General features: G+C 42.5%; 1 pseudogene; it reads right to left on the reverse strand.

Moving 5' to 3' along the window:
* Positions 1 to 26264, reverse strand: part of LOC139412441 (xaa-Pro dipeptidase-like) — a 120130-nt pseudogene that overhangs the window by 26539 nt on the left and 67327 nt on the right.

Raw genomic sequence — 26264 nt, forward strand, 5'->3', positions numbered from 1 at the left:
TTGAATCTGTTGTACAAAACCGAAAGCAAAAGACACAAAAACTAAACTTAAATACTGGAAACATAGAATTTACGCACATAGAACAGCTATACGGCTTCTTAGACTTGCGTTCAATGAGAATGACAGATCTATAACTACATTTCTATGTGAATTTTGTCGGGTCGCCCAAAAAGTTACATATTGCAGATTTAAGTTTCTTCCTATTTTTCTGCCTAAGAAAACAGTTATTGAAAATAAAGTTATTGGATTTCTTCTTGGAAATGTTAAAAATTCCAAGATAGCTAAACCCTTGTCTTCAACTAATGGAAGTGAGAAAATAATCTCATGAAAGCTATTGAACATGTTTAATTAGCTCACAAACGTCTGAAAGTTTCAATATTGATTGTTTTAAACCCCCCACAAAAAATGTCAACCAGTAATCTCAATAAGAAATATGCTCCCTAAAGCAAAAAAATACATTTTGTGTGCACTACATCATCAGAATAGTCGTCTCTCTCTCTCAGTTCTCTCCCTCTCTCTCTGTTCTCTCCCTCTCTCTCCCTCCCTCATTTTCTCATTCCTTCCCTCCCCCTCCCCTCTCTATTCCTCCCACAATTTTTTTTAATAGCATTGCAAAAGCAAATACACAGGGAGATCATTCCAATTAGTGAACCGGAGGCCATCCAGCACCTTCATCTGTATTTCACAGGCCTGCTCCTCTAATTACACACAAATATTCACTCTAAAGGGCCCCTTTACCAGACATCCTCATGTTCACACAAACAGCAATTAAACCCAGTAAAGAATAGAAGTTTAAAAGAAAGGGAGCTGGTCACCCACTCCTTTTCTAGCAATTGGTTGAAAAGTTGAGCTATCAGTATCAGAGGTATTGTTAACAGCCAAAGAAATTGGAACAATTACTCAAGAAGGCTAAGAATAGATTGGCTATTTGCTGTTAATATAATTTACTTCAAAGATGGTAAATTAGTTCAATGGGAAAATATATACAGTACATAGCCAAACATTTAACTTAAAGGGGAACATGAGAAAAATACTTAAGAAGACTGCTTGTTACAGTTTAATTGAAGTTTCTTTGGACACTGTAATAAATGGTATACAGTATGTATTCAAGTCAAATAAAGAAATGATACCCAATGACCTGTTGAGGATAGGTGAACTGTAGTAACATACAATAATGGTGATAAATGCAATGCAGAAAATAGCAAATATGATGCAGTATGAATTACTTTCAGTGTTAATCAACAATCCTCCAGCACACAGGCTTCCCAGTCCTCTAGTCCTGTCATAATGGTATAGTTACCAAACGGAACACTGTGTGTAGTGATGTCACACAGAGAGTGGTGCTGGGTCATAAATAACCATAAGGTGAACACGTAGAGAACGAGGTTAGACAGGCAGATTAATGTGAATAAAGAACCCTACGTATCAGCCATAAAAACAAGTTTGGTTTTCATAGAGCTTTTAATGCAGAGAAAGACCCATCAATAGATATTGGCTGTAAATGCTGTGTGTGACCAGGTTGTGGAGTTACTGCTATGCTATGTGGAAGTAAATACCTACAACATGTCTACAATGTGTCTACAATGTGCTCCAATAACACTATGATATTAAAATAATGATCAGTTTATCCTTAGGTCTGTGTATTTCTTATAATGTACTATATTAAAGCCTCAGATCTAACTGTGCCTTTTATTTCATCTGAAGGGCATCATTACCAGGTGAGCCTTATTCCCTGATCGATAGCTAGCTGCTCCTATGATGCTAACAACCCGTTCATAACCCATTCACAGGCTCTGATGTTTGAGACTGTCGCTTTTCTATGGGCCTGTTATTTCTAGTCAGAATTGTAATTACATCAATGTGACATCACTAGGAAAAGCCACATGGAACACATGTAGCTACCCAGTGGACAAGACTGGTGGACATTATGTAATTACAATCAGATTACAACGCTATTAAACTGGTTATTATGACATCAGCTTTGCCCACTGGGTAGTAAGTACCATGTCATCTACTTTTTCTATACAGGATCAGTGGGGTGCTTCTGAATGTTAGGATGAGAATGGATGAAGGTTTTGTCATTTGACAGGTGACTCACTTAGAAAAGGTCAGAATTGTAACAATACAATAATTACACCTCTTGTAGTTATAATAAAACCCAAGGAACATATATGATGAGGCAAGAGGGCAGAACACAGAGAGAGAGAATCCCTCACATCCCTCAACTAATCCTATTAGGAGATATTGCGAGGCAGATTAGGATTTTCAGAATGCATAATCTATTTCACACAACTAAATACTTCAAAGTTTGTGTAAAACACACAATTGTCATTTTAGTCACCAGTTATAAGTGTATGAGAAAAATAATCTCCAGGACTCCTTGATCTATACTTCAGAGGAGAATACAAAATTCTGTCATTTCTTTATGCTTTTCAATTACAGATTAAGAAACAATGCTTATAATCAATTTCATAGATCATTTACAGAGAAATATATATATTGTTTTAAAAAATGCAGTTAAAAAAAAGTATTCTCTTCCGAATCTTGTTTTAAAAGAAATGCAGTTTTATGAGCTCAATATTTCTACATAACAATTTCCATTCTGCAGTATTACATAAAAGTAAAGCGCAAGCACGGATAGGAGCTCTTATTATACAACTTATGTAATACAACTAATTATAAATCAGCTAAATACAATTTGAGGGCAACTCAAAGTGAACAGAAGAGAGGGAGAATCTTATCTCAGGGGTAAAGCCAGAGGAATATAGATGTAGTTAATGTGGAATGAGTGTAGGGGCGGAACCCTTTCAGTACTACAGCCTAGCACAGAACAGAACCCCTCAGACGTTCCCATTAATCATAAAAGCCCAACACACTGCGTTCAGCTCACTATCTAATACAGTATATGGCACCATACGACAAGTTCTCAAAGGAAAACTTCTTAGTAAAGCCCAGCACATTGCTATCTATGTGACTCTGCATGACAGGCATTCAGTGTATAGGTGTGACGTGATCAGTCTGCTGCTAACAGCTGAGCTTCTTCCACTGTCCGACTGCCCCATTCTATAGCTTTCTATCTCAAAGGAGCCTATAACCTCTGGGCAAAGCCTGGCACACTGATTTTATCTCGCTATCTATGTGACCCCACAAGACAAGTACTTCTAAGAACCAACAACTCTAGTGATGGTCCATACCTGCATGTAAGGAAGAACATTGTAACCTACAAAAAAGTCAAATGGGACTTCTATGCATGGGTGCATATGGAGTGCATAACTTATCCTGTAAAGAAATGTTTTCAGGTTTACAGCAATCAAATACATTACTTAAAACACTTCTAAAACACTTTGAAACCCACTGATCACAAGCGAGCCTGTTTCTGGAAGGCTGCAGTGCAGACTCAAAGCAAGAGAACGGAGGAGGAAGGGGTGAGGGGAGTAGTATGGCTTCTGACTGGAAAATCACGTGGCCCATCTTATCTCACCACCCACCCTCACCATCATTACAGAGGCTCCATTTCTGATGACACCCACCGCCCAAGGGCGCAACGCAATGCCACACTGATCAGCCTTTTAAAAGCCCTGGCTGGCTGGCATGATTTTACTTTCCTGCAGACCTACAGATGAAGGATCTTAATTTGATCACTTTAGTTGCTTTGTGATGTACATAAATTCACTGAAAACCCATTACTATCACACGGTTAAAAATAACAGTATTGCACTTTTCATGTAGCTAACTTTTGGCTAGCTAATAGCCTAACCACCAATCAAGCTACATTATAGATTAAACGTCCTGTGCTGCAATATTATATATATATATATATATACAGCTAGGTCAAATTAAGGTCCTACATCTGTATCAATAAGTGCCATGGCAGGCCACAAATCGAAAGAAAAGCCACAACTTGTTTTCTTGCAGCTTTTCCCGGCCTTTGCTGTTGGAGCCATGTCTCCCTCCGCTTTGAAGTCGGAGCCACTGGCAATGTCTCAAGCGCTGCTGCCATCAAGCGAGCGCCTCTTCATTAAATCCTCGAGCTGCTTCTAATTACTCGGTGCGATGGAGGCGCCTGGCTGGGTAGAGAACAATGTGCATGACACAAACGCCAAACACCATGGAGGAAGATACCGACCAGTGACCACAGAAGATATAGAACGTGCTACATTTCAATAAAATTCACCAAATAACATGTAGTGGATGATCAACATTCATTAGGAAAATTGGCATCTCATAGCTATAGAGCTCATGGAGAGTCTTGAAGGTCGGATTACAGAAATTGCTTTTCAGACCATTTAATGATATTCATGACTGCTGCTAGGTGGACCACTATACACACAGTAGTCTGTCTAATTAATGCAAGAGTGTGATTTTACCTGCCTGATGTCAGAACCATGGCTGACTGAATGTTTCCCAGCAAGTTTGCTGAGCTTCAGCGGTGAATTCTGGGATGGATCTGAGCCTTACACCCTGAAACTCTCAGTTCCCCTGTCTCCCAGCCACTATTTATAACTTGTAACCATAACAACTGCTGTATTCCTTGGTTAATCTGACGGAATTCCTGTCACTATGTGTCTTTTGTTCCTGGGAGAACAAGCTCACCTTGTTACATATTTACAGAGTGTTCTTCAGTGTTGTCAAAGAGACAACGAGAAGGATGCAATCATTTTAAAAATATAATTATACTTAATACAAGAAAAACTCTTAGCAGGATTCCACAACATTGTAATATTTGTTTTTAAGACAAGCATCCTTATCAAGAGGCTTCCATGAAATCACGTGTACAAACCTTCTGTAATGATGGGGTGGTGAGTCGGAAGCAGGTGTAGGTGAAACGTTTTAGTAAAACAACAAAACCAAGAACACGACACGAACATAAGGCAGTACACCGAGACACAATAACAATACCAACTGGTAAGTGAACATGGGAGAGTGACATAAATGGGAGGAAATGATGAAGGTAATGGAGTCCAGGTGATTCACACGTGCATGTAATGATGAGTGCCAGGTGTGCATAATGATGACTCCCAGGACCGGTGGATAGTACGCTGGCGACGTTGTACGCCGGAGGGGAGGAGCAGACGCCTCCCATACCCCTCCCAGTCCAGATACTGGAGCTGACCCCCACAACGTCGGGAGTCCAATAGGGATCTGACAGCGTACGCTGGGCCCCCCTTGATGTCCGGGGGATGGGGGACAGCTTCAGCTAGGGGACCAGGAACCACCAACCTGAGAAGGGAGACATGAAAAGAGGGTGAGATACAGTAGTGACTGGGTAATTGTATCCTGTCACCTCACTGACGGAGAACCTTGAATGGCCCCACAAACCGGGGGCTCAGTTTCTTGCAGGGCAGGTGGAGTGGGATGTTCCTGGTGGAGCCAGACAAGTTCCCCAGGATGGAACACAGAGGTCTCACTGCGGTGACGGTCTGCCTGTTCCTTCTGATGGAACCACTCATCTACCACAGGAGCCGCAGTCTGGCCCAGGGTCCACGGGGCAAGGGCCGGCACAAGGATACAATTTTAGTGGGTCCCCTTGTCTTTGTGACAAAACTGCCCCACACCCACCTCCGATGCGTCTACCTCAACAACAAAAGGTAGCGTGGAATCTGGGTGTTTTAGCAAGGGGGCGGAGATGAAAGCCCCTTGAGGAGACAAAAGGCCTTGTCACCTGCTGGAGACCAAACCAACCTATGAGGCCCACAAGGTGAGGAGGGAGGTGAGAGGGGTGGCGGCGAAGGCACTGAAGTTCCTGATGAAGCGGCTGTAAAAGTTGTCAAACCCAAAAAAACGTTGTAACCCAATGATGGTGGTTGGGACTGGCCATGACCTTACCGCATCTATTTTCTTGTCCTCCATCCTCACTCCCTGCTGGCTGATTTAGTAGCCCAAGAAGGAGACAGCCCTCTGGTGGAATTGACACTTCTCCGCTTTGACGAACAGGTGGTTAGCCAAGAGGCGTTCCAGGACTGCTCGAACGTAGGTGATGTGATCCTCCAGGTTGGTCGAGAAGATCAGGATGTCATCAATGTATACAATCACCTGCTAGCATGTCCTTGTACACCTCGATCACTGACGGAGCATTGGCTAAGCCAAAGGACATAACCAAGTACTCGTAGTGACCAGACATCGTGCTGAACGCTGTCTTCCACTCATCCCCCTTCCGGATGTGAATGAGACTGTAGGCACTCCGGAGGTCCAGTTTGGTGAAGAACAGGGCCCAGCAGAGCTGCTCGATGGCACCAGTGGGAGAGGGTACCGATACTTTGTGGTGATGTCATTGAGTCCACGGTAATCGATAAAAGGGTGTAGTCCTCCCTCCTTCTTGGCCACGAAGAAGAAACCAACTGACACAGGGGATGTGGACCTACGGATGAAACCCTGTTGGAGCGTCTCTTGAGTGTAGTCCTCCATGGCCTGGGTCTCAGCCACCGACAGGGAGTAGATGCTTCTGCGGGGAGGTCTAGCACCAGAAAACAGAACAATGGTCAGTCCCAGGGGCGATGAGGAGGGAGACAGGTAGCACGGGTTTTGGAAAATACCTCCCTTAGATCCTGATATTCCTCCGGGATATTGGGCTGGAAGGCAACCACAGGAGTCTCAACCAACGTAGAACTGACGTGGAACTACAGGGGACAGGAAAGCAGGTCTTCTGGCATTCAGGTGACCAGACAGTGATTCTCATCCTTGACCATGAGATGGTAGGGTTATGGCACAAAAGCCAAGGTAGACAGAGGATGATCTTGTGAACTGGCGCACTGGTGATGAAGAAGGAGATGTTTTCCTGGTGATTGGGCTCCACGGTGAGGGTGAGTAGTTGGGTGATGTGTGTAATGGTTCTGGATCGTAGAGGCCGATGTGGCCGGTGTGAATCATAATTATTCACAGCTGCACGTAATGATGAGTGCCAGGTGTGCGTAATGATGACTCCAGGACTGGTGGTTATTCTGGTGACGTCGTACTCCGGAGGGAAGGAGCAGGCGTGACACCTTCAGTAGAAAGGTTTTTATTCTGCACAATGAATAAAACACCTGGGCTCTAGGGTGGATAGGAAAGTTATAGTAGAATGCACAATTTTCCATTTTAAAATGTGTAGTACATGTGCAGTTTTCCTCTTCTTATGTCAGTCACTGAAATACCTTAGTTTGAGCTATTAATAACCTGTCATACATTTCCTGTAGATCAACTATCCTATGTCAGCTAACGTTTTTTAGCTGGGTAAGTACAGATGTAGGATCTTAATTTGATCACCCTGTTGCAGGAAAAGTAAAACTTGTAGTGTTTAAAAAGGCTCCTGAAGTTTGTAATTTACACTTTGACATTTCAGACTTGAATGTATCAATGCCTACAAAAATGTAAATGAATTACTATCCACATTTTCTGTTGCACCAGGATTATTTTCCTGCTGTATCAAACTGGCTCAAATTAAGATCTAAACCTTGTAGTTCGCATGTGTAACAGGGTTATATTGGTGATTCCCCTTGTCACTTTATTGTTAAGCCAATGGGTTTTTGGTTTGAGTTTGTTTTGCCTTCACCTACTCAACATGGCATCTTATTGGCTGGTTTGCATAGCTTGCTTACGAGGGGGGATGTTCCAGTTAGAATCGTAAGTTGTTGGTTGCAAAGCACTGTACATCAAAAGTGATTTTTATACTCTCAAGTGATGATTTAAATGTACAATTTATATCAAATTGTTTGTAAATGTTATTCGAACATCACACATAAGATGCAGCGGTTTTTGGAGAATATTTGTTGTGCATTTTGTTGTAGAGAATTCCCGCCAGTATTAGCTAGCAACTTACTGTGTCTGGTGGGGGGGTTCATATATTTTGTACAGTGCGTGAGTGCAGAGTTGGATGGTGAGACGTGCATTGCATGACGTGCAATTTTGTGTCGTTCTTATCAGAATAAAGCTACATGACTGGTGCTACATGTTGGAGTTCCGTGTCGATGACTGATTGTACACAACGCAAGACGAGTACTGTTACACATGGACAGATTTGTTTTTATTTTTTTAACTAGGCAAGTCAAATAAATTCTTATTCTGCCTTCTTCAGGGGTAGAACGACAGATTTTTACCTTGTCAGCTCGGGGTTTCGATCTAGCAACCTTTCCGGTTACTGGCCCAACGCTCTAACCACTGTCACCCCGATTATGTGACCAGGTGTTTTTTTATTTTGTGGTAATGTTCAAGAGCATGTTGTGTCTCACGATGGCGGGCAAAACACATAAACCTCAGAAGAACAGGGTCTATGCTATAACATATGAGAATATGCAAAACATCTGAGTTTTTAGATAATTGAAGTTTGAGGTTAAATTTAAAAAATGTTTTACTAAAAAACATTTCAATAAATTATTAAATAGTTTGACAACCCTGTTGGTAAGCTTTAAATGATATGTTTCCAGTATTGAAGACATGGATGTCTCATGGTATGGTGGAGTATGCAAAATAGGTCAAAATTGAGCACCTTTATCTTGAATGTTTTGGCATTCAGGTCCAAAAAGTCCCTTTCTGAGCACGTCTACAATGGGCAAATATGTATGGAAGGTTTTGTTCAAATTGAACGGGGTGCTGTCAAAAAGTGGTTGAATTCAAATGGATTTACTCTCCTATCTGGAGTAGGGCCAATACGCTTACAGCCGACAAGGGGTTATGGCATTGTTTGACACCTTCCAGACCATCTCCCATCCCAACTTTCTTTAGTGAGGCCTACAGTAATTGCTCCCTGAGGAACCAATCCTCTGGTCACACTTCCCTGAAATTGACCTAAAGCATACTGGGATAAAGATCCTACACTTCCTTGTCCAATCACACAGCCTCATTCCAACTTGGTTCTGATCTGATATTTGTATAACGCAGGAGTGTTAATCCTTCTGTGGGGAGTTTAAGGGACCAAAACAATTTATTCTCCAGCCAATGAGATTGATCAAATCTAAATGAACAAATACAACATATATTTGTGTTACAACAGAGCGGGATTAAAAATGATTATCAAAATCCTATTATTTATATATTTTCTCTTGACCTTGTTAAAATGCAATTTGGAGCGCCTTAAAAGATTGACGAGATGAGTCACATACGAGTGCTTAGTAGAAAGACATGGTAGAGCATAATGGTCCATTGAGAGTGAAGGACATGAGGATGATGTCCTGAAAATAACTTTCCAATCCCTTTCAATGGCTTTTCAATATTGTGTGACTATTACAAAAGTACTCTTACAGAGTCTTGTGTCCAACATCCTGTTTTCCTCCTTAATAATGAACTACCATGCAAGGTCAAATGAATATTTATTTGTATTGTGCATTTCCGAAAGCTATTGCCTGGGAAGGAGAGCCCAATGTGAGTTATTCATTAACGAACACATGCTTCGTCCTTCCATCTCCCTGGTGATCTAAACAGCAGTGGACAACTTTCACTAAATTCACAAGGCCTTTATTTAATAAGAGCAAAAATCCCTCCAAGGCCACCTGGGCTGTCCAGCCGAGGGGAAGAGGAGAGAGGATAGCTCTGTGGTGGGTTAGCCTCTCTACCCTTAGGCATGGAGAAAGGAGAGAGGATAGCTCTATGGTGAGTTAGCCTCTCTACCCTTAGGCATGGAGAAAGGAGAGAGGATAGCTCTATGGTGAGTTAGCCTCTCTACCCTTAGGCATGGAGAAAGGAGAGAGGATAGCTCTATGGTGAGTTAGCCTCTCTACCCTTAGGCATGGAGAAAGGAGAGAGGATAGCTCTATGGTGAGTTAGCCTCTCTACCCTTAGGCATGGGGAAAGGAGAGAGGATAGCTCTATGGTGAGTTAGCTTCTCTACCCTTAGGCATGGAGAAAGGAGAGAGGATAGCTCTATGGTGAGTTAGCCTCTCTACCCTTAGGCATGGAGAAAGGAGAGAGGATAGCTCTATGGTGAGTTAGCCTCTCTACCCTTAGGCATGGAGAAAGGAGAGAGGATAGTTCTATGGTGAGTTAGCCTCTCTACCCTTAGGCATGGAGAAAGGAGAGAGGATTGCTCTATGGCGAGTTAGCCTCTGTCTTTCTCTACCTCCAGGCTCATGGCTGCCTCCCTAACTGGATATCTGATACTGTTCTTTCTTTGAGACAGAAGTGGTCTAACAGCAGTAGTATGAGAGAGAGACCTATTCTATTTTTAAAAAAAAGCTCTGCCTCTTTCTCCCCTTTTTCTTTCATTCTAGAAGTATTTATCACTGGTATGAATAAGCACAGTGTAACGGCTCTCGTTGATAGGAAGCGTAGACCAAAGCGCAGCGTGGAAAGTGTTCATGATACTTTTATTCAAAAAACACTCAACCAAAATCACAAAAACGAAAACGCACAGTTCTGTTAGGCTAAGACACTAAACAGAAAACAAGATCCCACAAAACCCAAAAGGAAAATGACAACTTATATATGATTCCCAATCAGAGACAACGATAGACAGTTGCCTCTGATTGGGAACCACACTCGGCCAAAAACAAAGAAATAGAAAATATAGACTTTCCCACCGAGTCACACCCTGACCTAACTAAACATAGAGGATAATAAGGATTTCTAAGGTCAGGGCGTGACAGTACCCCCCCCCCCCCAAAGGTGCGGACTCCGGCTGCAAACCTGAACCTATAGGGGAGGGTCCAGGTGGGCATCTACTCTCGGTGGGGGCTCTGGTGCGGGACACAGACCCCGCTCCGCTTGAGGCTCCCCCCACTTCGGTGGCGCCTCTGGTGCAGGGATTGTCGCCGGGACCTCCGAACCGTAGATCGTAACTGCAGGCTCCGGACTGGGGACCGTCGCTGAAGGCTCCGGATAGGGGACCGTCGCTGAAGGCTCCGGATAGGGGACCGTCGCTGGAGGCTCCTTTTCCTGGATCATCACTACAGGCCCTGGGCCATGGATCTTCACTAGAGGCTTTGTGCCATGGATCATCACTGGAGGCTTCGTGCCATGGATCATCACTGGAGGCTTCGGGCCATGGATCATCACTGGAGGCTTCGGGCCATGGATCATCACTGGAGGCTTCGTGCCATGGATCATCACTGGAGGCTTCGGGCCATGGATCATCACTGGAGGCTTCGGGCCATGGATCATCACTGGAGGCTTCATAAGTGGAGCCGGAACAGGTCTCACCAGACTGAGGAGACGTACTGGAAGCCTGGTGCTGGAGCTGCCACAACGTGTCCTGGCTGGATACCCACTTTAACTCGGTGGGTGTGTAGAGCTGTCACACAGGACGCACTGGGCTATGAAGGCGCGCTGGATGCATAGTGCGTAGAGCCGGCGCAGGATATCCTGGGCCGAGGAGACGCAATGGAGACCAGGACCGCTGAGCCGGCACAATCCGTCCTGGCTGGATGCCCACTCTAGCACAGCAAATGCTGGGAGCTGGAACAGAGCGCACCGGGCTGTGAATGCGCACTGGAGACACTGTGGGCATCACCGCATAACACGGTACCTGACCGGTCACACACGCCCCATGGTAAGCAGGGGAGTTGGCTCAGGTCTAAACCCTGACTCCACCAATCTCCCCGTGTGCCTCCCCCCACAGTTTTGCTGCAATTCAGCTTCTCAGTGAAACCAAGACCAAAATCTATTAAGTGTAGCTTTTAGTAATAAAAGACCAGAATAGCAGGGTTGTTTTCCCCTCAGAGAGAATCAATATAACCATTTTAATCCTGAAATATTTGTTTTTTCAAGTCTAAGCTTAAAACCCAGATATTTGTCTGTATACCAGTATTTAGGTTAGTATAGTTCTATGATACAAAACATATACTCATCTATATACTGTACTCTATACCATCTACTGCATCTTGCCTCTGCCGTTCGGCCATCACTCATTCATATATTTTTATGTACATATTCTTATTCATTCCTTTACACTTGTGTGTATAAGGTAGTTGTTGTGAAATTGTTAGGTTAGATTACTTGTTAGATATTACTGCCTGGTCGGAACTAGAAGCACAAGCATTTCACTACACTCACATCAACATCTGCTAACCATGTGTATGTGACAAATAACATTTGATTAATTGACTAAGTCCCAACATTGAGTAAATCAAGTCGTTTTATTGGCATCTTATCTGCTAGCACTGTGAGTACATAAGGGAAAGTGAATTATAAAATTAATTAAATGAAAAAAGTAGATAAAGTCATATTAAAAGTGAATCAACCTCACTAACTGATCCTTTGTAAAAAATAAATAAACCGCTTATCTAGCTGACAAAAAGCAACAGAATCTTCCCCGTAGTTTGTACTGCAATAAGAGTGCTCAACTCTTATCCTATCTTCATTGTCTTTCAGCTCCAGCTCTTCTGCCCTTCACCTCCTGACCGTGATCACCAATCTCACGACATCCCTCCCTGAGCCAGACCCTGACACGCATCATCACCCTACTGCCACCACACACACCACAGAGGAGCTGTGCTCTATTACTGTGTCCCCTACACGCCATTCACCTCTTCCTAAATCACTGTTCTGTGGAGAGATAAATACACCAGAGGAGGCTGGTGGGAGGAGCTATAGGAGTACAAACTCATTGTAATGGATAGAATAAATGGAACAGAGTCCAACATGTGGTTTCCATATGTTTGATGTGTTTTATACCGTTCCATTTATTCCATTCCAGCCATTACAATGCCACTGCATAGATACTGGAAGACGGGTTTGATTTGAAGATGGATAACGTCACTAATCAAACTCAAACTTCAGGCAAGGACACCAGCACTGTCTGCACAGCAGGGAAATCCAATTTAGGGGTAATAATTATTCAAAACCATCCTTCATAACAGTACTGAAATAAATAATTACTTACAAAATAATGTGCAGCATTGTTGGCTGTTAAGAGCCTCTGGCTCACTGCAACAAAACTCAATTAATAAAATTGCTCACTAATCCTGACAGATTGAATCCCAATGGATAATACACGTCCCGCCACTCCCCACCATGCAAAAACTATGTTAAAACATATGAATTCCTTACTTAAAATGAATACTTTATTATCTTGTTAATTAATTAATTACAGTTTCTAGGCCTCTATAAAAACGATTTCAAAATTGCAGAGAGTGCTCTTTGTTTGTCGATGATGCTGAAATATTGCCATCATTATCCCTGTGAAGGATTCTAGAGGCTACTTCTGTCACAGTAGCCTGTGAATGCAGCAGTGGACTCTGCAATAACTCCAGAGGTTTTTGTGTAGTAGGTGGAGGCCAGGTGGGGTGGGGGAGGAGGTATGTGAGAGTGGGTGATGGTGTGTGGACACTGTGAGTGTTGGGTCACTGGCTCTTTCCCTCTGTCACTGAGCATTCCTCAGTGATAGAGCCTTGCGTGACCTCTCTGCCAGCCCTGCAGCCAAAGCAGTCTTGCCTTGATGTGTTCAGACACAATACCTCCTCCTTCTCCACTACCTGCACCTGTTCTGTCAGATCCTCTCACTGTACTGATTAGTGCACAGACATTAGAGAAGCATCCCCCATCTATAGCTAATATGATGATGTCATGGAGGCTGAGAGTGAGACTGATGAGAGGACTGGGATGTTAGGAGTACGGTCAGCAGAGCTTTGTTAAGTGTCTCATATAAACATCACAGACCCTCAAGCCAAAGTACTCAGGAGAAGCTGTTGCTGTCCCCAGTCAGACCAAACAGTGACAGGTGCTAGGGCTAGGGCATAGTGCTAGGGAAAGGGATTTGGTCACAGGAACAATCATATTTTTACATACTCCAACACACACACCTACACACACACAGCCCAAGCTTTCCTTTCCCCAGACTGACTGGAATCTCCAAGAATAATGTCCGAAAGAAAAGCAGGTCAGTCTCACAGCAGTGAGATGAGACTGAGTGGTCTGGTCAGCAGTGCAGTCAGACAGGACACCTATACAACTATGTACTATAAACTCCCATTTGTGTTCTGCAGCAGCTCAAACTCAGTCCAGGGTTGCGTCCAAAATGGTACATTGTTCCTTATATAGTGTACTACTTTTGACAAGGGTCCATAGCACTATATGGGGAATAGGGTGCCATTTCGGACACAGACCTGGCATTTCTATCTCTTTTCCATTGACAGCGTCCAGAGTCTGAAGAATCCCATCAAGATGAAACACAAAGCACCACGGCTTATCTCAGTTTGTTTTTAGGGGCCAAATAGATTTCAGTGAACTGGTGAAGGGATGGGCAGTAGGGAGGGAAGTAGGACGTCTTATCAGCAGTGCTGTGAATGTAATTCAGCCAGAGGAACACACCTTGATAGATCAGGAACATACTGGTTTACCATCACCTTTAAGGGCAGACAGTACAGTACAGTGCGAAGGCCAAACCCTCTGGCCAAACAATAGATTTTCTTAACAGTGTATTGTCACACTAAGATGTGTTTAAAGAATTGTATTTCACACTACATGGTACTGTACACACAGTGACATATACAGACAACATGTATTCTCACCTCTCCATTTCATATTCTTTCTGTCCATGTCTCACATGCTTCATTATCTGAAGAGAAATGACAACATCACTTTATTTTGTCTGTGTTTGTGAGAAATTGTAGAGAACTACTTGTTGTTCTCTTTAAAGTAATTGCTGCTGTGGTTTAAGGCTAATCGTGCACATTTTCTATTCACTGTTGTAATTCACCCATCCTACACTGTGGGAGGTGAGGGCGGTTGTGGGAGTGTTTCATTCTGGATTGAAAAATAAGGTGCAATAGCCTGCAAATGACATGCTATTGAGTCCATGTGATAAGATAAGTGTCATCTACTCAAGTCCCCAAAAACTCACTGTCTGACAGAAAGGAAAATGATGCTTCAGGGACAAGGGGGATTGTTCACAATTGCAGGCGATTTGAACAGTTAAGAGCCACTTATTCAAACTCATGGATTAAGCGTCTTAGCCAAGATAATAGCAAGTTATAATAGGAAGTGTGGGTCAAGATAACACTTGGTATGATGTGGCAGTGCAATGTGTACTGCTGTACATCTGGTATAGTTAGTTCTCAGGCGTTTTACCTTCCAAATGGGAGAACTAAATGTGCCTCCATATACCGGTTGCCAGGGACTAGACAAAATGCTACAGGCCTATACCGTAGAGACTGTCAAGACCAATACTATGTGTGCCACTCTAACTCAAGCCCTCAAGACATCATGAGGAACGAAGACAAACACAAATTACCGATGTGTACTTGTAGTCTCACTAGACACGAAATTCAATATCAGCTCAATTGTGTTGTTTCATTTGAAAGTTGGAAATGTTGTGTTGTCCCCTCTGACATAGTCTGCAGTGTAACACAGCTAAAAGGTTACAGTGTTACAGGTCAATAGAAACACGTTTCACTAAATGCTTCAGCCGAGTAGCAGAAGGAAACACTAGCCATGCACATGCACAGAACAAGAGAACAAATCTGCAGTCCACGTACTCAGGGCCATGCGTAAGAAAACTATAACACATTGTAGCGACAACACAACCAACAAACAGCATAACACATAACACACAACTGTAGACAGTTGTGTGTTATGCTGTTTGTTGGTTGTGTTGTACTTACCAGTACCCAGTGTTAGCGGGGTCCGACATGCCAGTCAACCTGCTATCTGCCAACCACAGGAATGCCATGTTTAGCCATTGTTCTCTCTCTTACGTCTGGTCTTCACAAGAGAATGTCACGGTTGTTTTATAGGGGTATCCTTCATTTATTTGGCATGGGCTACGGCCAAACAGTAGCCTGTGTGGAGTTGGGTTAATAAACCGTGAATTCGTAAACTCAATCCTCTGTTTGGACAATTGTTCCTTTACGATCTATATGTTTCTTACTGGACATTTTCAGATTTACCTCCCTGCTTTACTCTGTTTTCTTCCATTTCGTGCCTATGGTACTATAATAATCTAGGGCAAGCGTTTCAATGATCTGGAAAAGGCCTGTTTTATTTGGCCATCTGACACAGCCAGCAAGATCTCTCCATAGACTCCACAACACTGAAGGACTAGCCTCTGGAGAAACTCTTGATTTCAATTTGAGCCGGGGTCACGGAACGAGGACATCACATCATAGAGCAGGGAGTCAGGGAGGGACGTGACCAGAGGCGTCAAAGAGGCTCAGGTGCTGGGAACAGAAATTTAATGACGTCCCAGGAGGAAGACAGTGCTCAGGAAGGCTGACCCTGTCAAGTCCAACTGAAGCCAGTCACCTTGGCAGAGCAGGCAGAGCAGAGAAGCATACTAGTACATGTAAATGTATTTTCTTCCACCCTACTCACACTTTGACATTTTCATCCCAGGAAATAATTTGCCTCATTAAACAGTTATGCCAGTGAAGAAAGGAAGTTTATTGCTTAATTATTATTAAATTATACACAAAAAAAGTTTGGCTGCCTTCAGATGTCCAAAAGGATAAATGACAGGAAAGATTATACAAAGAAAACTATAACATTATTTTTAAGAATGATGTTGAAATGCGGCGGTGCTCTTACCATTGAGCTGTAGTAGCTTCTTCTATTATGACAAATGACATCATCAGAGCGAGCAGTGGAATGGGAAAACAACAGTGAAGGACACTGCAGCCAAACGTGTCACCGAATCCTCCTAGCTCCATCCAATATGGACTTAGTGCAAGAGCTCCAAGTGGAAGTGGGACAACGTCACATCTGGATCCTGTTATAATACACTACATCGTTAATAGTGTCAGTATTCCTCAGCCCAGAGCCTTTAACATCTTTCTGCACACCGCCCTCTCATCAAGCAGGACCAAGGATCAAATGGCTGCACAGCCCTCCTCTAGTCAGATTGATAAGACTGAGGAGGCCTTGGGACAGAGCACACATCATCCCTCAGCTGGAGACAGAATATAGGGGCTCCAGAGTAAAGCATCCTCCCTGTTGGCCAATAGATGGGACATCAGTGCATTTTGTTACACTGTTCAATTAGCTCAGTTAAAATCAATTTCAACAGTGGTATGTATATTGGTTTCACCTGCATCACCTGCATGGTAGACACACTGAATGTCCAAATGCTGTATGTCATGTGAATAGTAAAAGAAGACCTGTGCCTTTCCTTCTTTAAAAAAATCATATTGCTCTGTTACACATCGTTTTAACATTTATGACTGGAAGAGTAATATACAATAATTCACATCGCATTCCAAGACTATAACAGTATAATTACTATTACAGTATAGGGGCAAGGGAGCTGATTAACTGCTTCCGGTTAGTTATATTTAGTTGTTTACCCAGAATGCCCAATAGCGTTTGTTCTCTGCGAAACTTAATGTTCAATTAAACAGACAGGCGGATTTAGGCTAACTAAGTAATTACGTGGAAATATTACACATTTCTAATATGGTTATTTAATTAAGTAAGATGCAACGAGAGAGACCATTAGGTATGATGTTAATGACTTAATATGACAGCATGAATTAATGACACTGCCTAAGACCTGGCCTTTACCCATTGACATGCTGCATCTTAACAAAGCTCTGTCAGGTTTTTAGTTCCACTCAGATTTCCCCTGTTGGACTTAGTGCTAATTCTCTAGAGCAGTTTGACCAGTTCTGTTGAAACCATTTGAATCCAACAGCACCGGCACTCGGTAAGTCATGCCCCTGTATTGAAACCATATGAACCCAACAGCACCGGCACTCGGTAAGCCATGCCCCTGTATTGAAACCATATGAACCCAACAGCACCGGCACTCGGTAAGCCATGCCCCTGTATTGAAACCATATGAACCCAACAGCACCGGCACTCGGTAAGCCATGCCCCTGTATTGAAACCATATGAATCCAACAGCACCGGCACTCGGTAAGCCATGCCCCTGTATTGAAACCATATGAACCCAACAGCACCGGCACTCGGTAAGCCATGCCCCTGTATTGAAACCATATGAACCCAACAGCACCGGCACTCGGTAAGCCATGCCCCTGTATTGAAACCATATGAACCCAACAGCACCGGCACTCGGAAAGCCATGCCCCTGTATTGAAACCATATGAACCCAACAGCACCGGCACTCGGTAAGCCATGCCCCTGTATTGAAACCATATGAACCCAACAGCACCGGCACTCGGTAAGCCATGCCCCTGTATTGAAACCATATGAACCCAACAGTACCGGCACTCGGTAAGCCATGCCCCTGTATTGAAACCATATGAACCCAACAGCACCGGCACTCGGTAAGCCATGCCCCTGTATTGAAACCATAACAGTATTGGATTTTTAAATGAATTTCTGCATTCAGTATCCATTTGTTTTACCTTCATTGTTGCCTCCAGAGTCCTGTACCTCTCTCAGAGGGTATGCAGCAATAAAGGAGAGAACAGCGGCCGGCAGGAAAGCAGAGGTATTTGTCTTTATAAGTCCTTCGTGATACTGCCACTTATGAAGACCAATGTCAGTGAATATACATCAATGGCTTTATTGCAGAAAATGGGACCACAAAGCAGATTCAGCGCCTCAGGCTGCTCAAGGTGGAGCAGCGATTGGCCTTGTCTGTCAAGGACACCCCTACACGTGATGGGGCAGTGGACACATTTCCTGCAGAGCATATCCAGCATGTATTAGGAAAAGGAGACTGGAAGAACATTTAACTTGAACTTTAACTGTCTAAATATGGAATCTTTTCCCCTTGTTATTATTTTTAGAATATACTATGGGTATTGTATTCTGATATAATTGAAATAATTAATGAAATATTCTTCCAGTATTTCATCCATTGTGGGAAATACTACCTAGAGATTTCAACATCAAATTGTTTTCCATTGATCAAGAGGAGTCGTCAGGCTCAGTTTGTATTTGTTATTTTGGAGCCAAGATGACAACCCAACTCAATATCTATTTGTCATCACATTCTTAATTTATTTTGCCAATAAAAAGCCAACAAGTGCATTAATATTGCATCCTAGAATAAACTCCTTTCATATTTTAATTCACTGCTAGCAATGATTTTCTTTCCATTACAGTATGTGACCATCAATCTGGATGAATCAATTACTCTAAAGCTTCCAAAGGCACATTTCACTTCTGCTCCTTGACTGCACTGCACTTCTCTGAGAAAACTGAGAATACACTCTCTCCTGGATAACACGAGAGAGTGTATGGAGGGTAGAGATTTGAACCCCAACCATTCTAGGCACCTTTTTCTTAATGGGACCAGGGTTTGCCCAGCTTGACTGTTAGGAGGGACTGTATGAATCATCCTCATTGTAGTGTTTGCTTTTATTACTACAAGCCTGTGTAGAATGGGAGATAATACCATGATCCTGCCTGCCATGTTGCATGGATATGCGATGGCTAAGCCTTTTAGGTTCACACTAGAGTGCCTGGTGGTTGATGTTCCCAGTAGTTGCAAGGTGGGAATTGGTACCTAAGATACTGTATGTAGCTATGTAGGCTATCTTTGTAGTTTACAGTACTTTATGTTTACAGTCCTAGTACATACAACCAATGTAATCTGTATAGAGAAGCATCAAGACAATTTTCTTGGGTCACTATAACTACATCTATTTTGCCAATTGGATTGGTCCCATCCCAACCTCACTACTCACTAGACCCTTATGATCACTCGGATAAGCATGCCTCTCCTTAATGTATATGCCTTGTCCATTGCTGTTCTGGTTAGTGTTTATTGGCTTATTTCACTGTAGAGCCTCTAGCCCTGCTCAATATACCTTATCCAACCTTTCAGTTCCACCACCCACACATGCGATGACATCACCTGGTTTCAATGATGTTTCTAGAGACAATATCTCTCTTATCATCACTCAATGCCTAGGTTTACCTCCACTGTATTCACATCCTACCATACCTTTGTCTGTACATTATACCTTGAAGCTATTTTATCGCCCCCAGAAACCTCCTTTACTCTCTGTTTCGGACCTCCTAGACAACCAGTTATCATAGCTTTTAGTCATACCCTTATCCTACTCCTCCTCTGTTCCTCTGGTGATGTAGAGGTGAATCCAGGCCCTGCAGTGCCTAGCTCCACTCCTATTCCCCAGGCGCTCTCTTTTGATGACTTCTGTAACCATAATAGCCATGTTTTCATGCATGTTAATATTAGAAGCCTCCTCCCTAAGTTTGTTTTTTTCACTGCTTTAGCATACTCTGCCAACCCGGATGTCCTAGCCTTGTCTGAATCCTGGCTTAGGAAGACCCCAAAAACTCTGAAATCTCCATCCCTAACTACAACATTTTCAGACAAGATAGAACGGCCAAAGGGGGCGGTGTTACAATCTACTACAGAGATTGCCTGCAGAGTTCTGTCCTACTATCCAGGTCTGTACCCAAACAATTTGAACTTCTACTTTTAAAAATCCAACTCTCTAAAAACAAGTCTCTCGCCGTTGCCGCCTGCTATAGACCAGCCTCTGCCCCCAGCTGTGCTCTGGACACCATATGTGAACTGATTGCCCCCCATCTATCTTCAGAGCTCGTGCTGCTAGGTGACCTAAACTGGAACATGCTTAACAACCCTCCAGACGAGCTTCAATGCCATACAACTCTCCTTCCGTGGCCTCCAACTGCTCTTAAATACAAGTAAAACTAAATGCATGCTCTTCAACCGATCGCTGCCTGCACCTGCCCGGCCGTCCAGCATCGCTACTCTGGACGGTTCTGACTTAGAATATGTGGACAACTACAAATACCTAGGTGTCTGGTTAGACTGTAAACTCTCCTTCCAGACTCACATCAAACATCTCCAATCCAAAGTTAAATCTAGAATTGGCTTCCTATTCCGCAACAAAGCATCCTTCACTTATGCTGCCAAACATACCCTCGTAAAACTGACCATCCTACCGATTTTTCTACTGTATTATTGACTGTATGTTTGTTTTACTCCATGTGTAACTCTGTGTTGTTGTATGTGTCGAACTGCTTTGCTTCATCTTGACCAGGTCGCAATTGTAAATGAGAACTTGTTCTCAACTAGCCTACCTGGTTAAATAAAGGTGTTCTCAACTAGCCTACCTGGTTAAATAAAGGTGTTCTCAACTAGCCTACCTGGTTAAATAAAGGTAAAATAAAAAATACAAAATAAAGACTCTATAGTGCGTTCACGTCTGTTTACTGCTAGCAGGCTGTAAACTTTCTTCTGAATTTAGAACATATTCATAGGCTGAATGTTGTACCTCAGAATATCCTGACATCCCATATCCAAAATGCACAGATCACCTCCCTTTGAAAATGAGATGAGCCAGAATCTGGAGCTCCTTCTCCCCCTGTGGCAGGTATGTCTGTCAGTCCTGCAGGATTTTACCTCTTTATGGGCTTCACTGGAAATCCGGTTAGTGTATCGCAGAACCTCCAGCTCCATGTCAGTCTTAGTCAGCCGGCTGCAGGAAGAGAAGGAACAAGGAGTCAAGGGAGTCAATGTTCATTAGATTAGATCAACTGCTTAACGTTAGCATGCCAGGTGTAGATTACTATATTTTATCATGCACAAACACACATGATCTAGGTCTGCAGTATAGCACCCAGCCAGAGGCAACAGTACCACCAAGAAAGCCAAAGCTGTGTGTGTGTGTGTGTGTGTGTGTGTGTGTGTGTGTGTGTGTGTGTGTGTGTGTGTGTGTGTGTGTGTGTGTGTGTTAGAGTGGGGGCTGAGATAGAAAAAGTGATACGAAAGCTCATCTGTTCACAGCATGTTGATGTTGAGGTGAAACTTCAATAAACAGGTGTATAATGAATTCAGCTAACACTCACATTACTCATCCTTTCTTCACTGCTGACACACACACACACACACACACACACACACACACACACACACACACACACACACACACACACACACACACACACACACACACACACACACACACACACATGCTCACAGGGAAATCAGCTTCTTACCATCTTGTTAGTGAGGTGTTTTTCTGATTCTATTCTTGGTCATGGTTTCTACCACCATTTATGTCTTAATGATTCTCTTCATGTTAGAGATGCAGTCACCACCTCAGATGACTCAGAGTGAAACGGCCACAGTAGACTAATAAGACTTTACAAAAATAGTTCCACATAAGAAAATAAGCGGTAACCAATGGTTACGGGTGGATATTCTACAGAGCACTGTGACAGAACTATTCGAATGGGGTGTTACATTTCATGTCCTTAATGAACCCCTCAAACTAACACACATCATACTGGTAAATATGCTTTACTTCAAAAAGGCCTGGTTACACAAAAACTCTCATGCCTAAAAATATGATTTCTATCATTCCCCCTAGGAGATGTGCCTGAATGGTGATTTAGCTCATTTGAGAAAATGTCAGTTCATCAGGACGGTAAGGCCCTTGAACTCTCTTTGGTAATGAGCAAGGAGAGAAAGAAATGGAAAGTTTGCAGCAGAGAGGAGTGTAGCCATAATGAACCGTCTTCCTATAGAGGTAAAGGTCTGAGCCTAATGCCAGGGGCAGCCAGACAAGCACGAAGACCATTACAGCTGAGAAGGCTGGCTTAGGGCTCTGCCTGGGAGGCCAAAAACAGCCCAGGGAAAAGCACTGCTTCTGACAGCATAAACACAATTACCTCAGGAGGCTGATGCTGCGATGGCTGCTGTCTCACTGGTGGGTCTGAGAGTAAAGATGCTCTAGAACTAACACTATGTTTTTATTGACTTAAACTATAGTGGTTATACAAAAGGTGACATTTAAATTTCATTTTGGTTAATAAAATTACAACAGAGAGACATTTTGGTAAAACTGCAGAATCAAATCAAATGTTATTTGTCACATGCGCCGAATACAACATGTATAGATAGACCTTACCGTGAAATGCTTACTTACAAGCTCTTAACCAACTAAGCAGTTCAAGAAATAGAGTTACGAAAATATTTACTAAATAAAGTAAAAAATAAAATAAAAAGTAACACAATACAATTGCATAACAATAACGAGGCTATATACAGGGGGTACCGGTACCGAGTCAATGTACGAGGTTACAGGTTAGTTGAGGTCATTTGTAATCTAATGAATTTGTACATGTAGGTAAAGTGACTATGCATAGATATCTTAGCATTTGTAACAAAGTATCATGTTTAAGAGGGACTGGGGAGGAAGTTTGACACTTTAAAATCAGAGCTTCAGTTTTGGGCCATCTAAATTCATAGAAGGAGCACCAACACAAATGACCTGATGAACCTGTTTTTATAGTTCAAGGGGTGCAATCAAGAGGCGTATGGACAGATCTTTCTACAGTATATGGAATAAAATAATATGCACCAAATGAGATGTAGAAAGTCATTTGAAATGGCAGTGAGGCTTAAAGAGGAAATTTGAGGATGGAGATGTTTCATAGCTTGACCATTAACTATTCCTTATAATTTGCCTGGCCTTTGATCACACACAACCTACTGTATCTAACACGCCATGAACATAATCATAAAAGGGTACTAGCGCCTGCAGATTCAAACTACATTACAGGTCAAATTCAGCAAAAAAAATCAAAATGTCTCCAAGATGCAGCTAGTCCTCCTGATGGTCTGGAAGATGGAAGTCTAAGAGATGAAAGCTTTTCAATTGACCCCCAACAGTTCAGAAATAGGTCTTGAATGTCTTTCACAAATACTTTTTTCAAAGAAAACTTCTTAAATAGTGGTAGCCAATATAAAAAATGATCTATAACAGGATGGATGTGTTCTGATGAAAAACTACCTCCTACAAAACATCATTATGTCAAAAACAAAAGAAAGGTAACATGAACGCTGAAAGAGAGTTGAATGATGCAGTTACTCTGTTATACTTTATTACATCAGACTACATAACCTCCCACTCTTTCCAGAATTACACAGAGGGTCCAAAGAGATTACATTTCTCTATGAAGTTTCAATTAACAAGGATTCATTATTGTTCATTTAATATTTTATCAAAGCAGCATTTCAGTATTTTATCAAAGCAATATTTGGATTTTTCTCAGTTTCAAGTTTTATGCACCATTTTTAAAATTCAACTTCTGTCAAACAATCAGACCTTAATTGATTAATCAGAGATAATGAGCATGTCTATCATTTTAGAAGTGTTTCAATCTTCAAATTGACAAAAAATTATCACAGTTAACACTGCAGAATCTCAGAGAGTGAAAGTGCAGCAAACAGAAACTAGTTGCAATTTACCATCCCACAATGACTGGATGCAGAACAATGTTGTTCACTTGGAGTCTGAAATATCAGACATAAAAGGTTGTGTTGTTGATCAAGGTACACAACCAAGATACTACAATTAGAAATACCACAGAAATGCCTTTGAAGTATTTAAGACACATTTCGAGATGTACAGGAATGTGCTTCCAAGCTCACATAGCTCACTGTGCATTATATAGATTATCCTAAAAACGTATAGTTTAAGGGTAAAAGTTTGACTATTTAAAATTCTCTTGGATGTAGACATTAACACCAAAGGCATCTTAAAATAAAATGAGGTTTCTATCCAAACTTGCAGATATTATCACCACTGTGCTGACAGCATTAACAGTTGACTCAAGCACCACACTTCTATTTGGCTTCCATTAATGAAGATGTCAAGAGTGTATTGGTTATGTTGTGAATAAAAGTGTGTGCGCATATACAGACAGGACATTTTGCAAATATGAAAAGAACAGAAGAAAAAAATGAAGGCCAACAGAACAGAAAATAATGTTGCTGCCATGAATTAATAACTCACAAGCAAGGAGCAAGATCTCAGTGTCAACCGAATTAGTTCCAGAATTAAATTAATCACCAACCAATCTGTATGCAGGAGCATTCACTGCATGCCGGTAATAAAACTCTGTCGACCTCGCTGAACAATGTACAATTACACTAATGAATAATTGATGCCAATTAAACGAACTGGCTGATTCTTTCAAAGGAGGCTTCGCGGCAGGTACTCCCACTATCTGTGATCTGTCCACGCTGGAAAAAAATGTCTCAGTCTACTGCAGGAGTAGAACACTGTGTAATCGATTACTGTCTATCTGGGTCTAAAAGGAAAATGAACTCATCCCAAATTATGACAACAAGCTTAGAGAGAAATGCCAATAGAATAACATTGAAGCAGATTGTAGAGAACGACTGTTTAAACAACAAAATAATGGTCTTACGTGTTGGACCTGCAGTTCATTAAGACAAAGCAATTTGTATGTTAATACTGAATGACACACCCAGTATATTGAAAAAGTGAACGTGTGCAGCATGTTGGTAAGAGATACAGCATGATGACAGTAAACTCTGTGGCCATTTCTGATCTAACAGACCCACATTGATTGAATTGAGAGCATCTACATGTTACAATAAAAAGGGACTAGTTGATGGTAGAGGCATACCAAGGCATGCCATTATGTTGTGAAGTATCAAGTGTTGCATTGAGTGTTACCAAAGTTAGTAGAACTCTCAGCTTTATGTTGGAAACGGCATCAAAGGTCCTCTGTAGCTCTACTCCTCCTCTGTTCCTCTGGTGATGTAGAGGTTAACCCAGGCTCTGTAGGCCCCAGTTCCACTCCTATTCCCAGGCGCGATCATTTGTTGACTTAACCGTAAAAGCCTTGGTTTCATGCATGTTAACATGAGAAGCCTCCTCCCTACGTTTTTTTTCTCTCACTGCTTTAGCACACGCCGCCAACCCTGCAGTCCTAGCCGTGTCTGAATCCTGGTTTAGGAAGGCCACCAAAAATTCTGAAATTTCCATCCCCAACTACAACATTTTCCGCCAAGATAGAACTGCCAAAGGGGGTGGAGTTGCAATCTACTGCAGAGACAGCCTGCAGAGTTCTGTCATGCTATCCAGGTCTGTGCCCAAACAGTTTGAGATTCTACTTTAAAAAATCCACCTTTCCAGAAATAAGTCTCTCACTGTTGCCGCTTGTTATAGACCCCCCGAAGCCCCCAGCTGTGCCCTGGACACCATATGTAAATTAATCGCCCCCCCATTTATCTTCAGAGTTTGTACTGTTAGGCGACCTAAACTGGGATATGCTTAACACCCTGGCCTTCCTACAGTCTATGCTAGATGCCCTCAATCTCACACAATTTATCATGGAACCTACCAGGTACAACCCTATATCCGTAAACACGGGCACCCTCATAGATATTATCCTGACCAACCTGCCCTCTAAATACACCTCTGTTGTCTTCAACCAGGATCTCAGCGATCACTGCCTCATTTCCTGCATCCGTAATGGGTCCGCAGTAAAACGAACACCCCTCATCACTGTCAAACGCTCCCTAAAACACTTCAGTGAGCAGGCCTTTCTAATTGACCTGGCCCGGGTAACCTGGAAGGATATTGACCTCATTCCGTCAGTAGAGGATGCCTGGTTATTTTTTTAAAGTGCTTTTCTCA

Source organism: Oncorhynchus clarkii, chromosome 6, assembly GCF_045791955.1.
Source record: "Oncorhynchus clarkii lewisi isolate Uvic-CL-2024 chromosome 6, UVic_Ocla_1.0, whole genome shotgun sequence".
In the NCBI taxonomy this organism is placed as follows: Eukaryota; Metazoa; Chordata; class Actinopteri; order Salmoniformes; family Salmonidae; genus Oncorhynchus; species Oncorhynchus clarkii.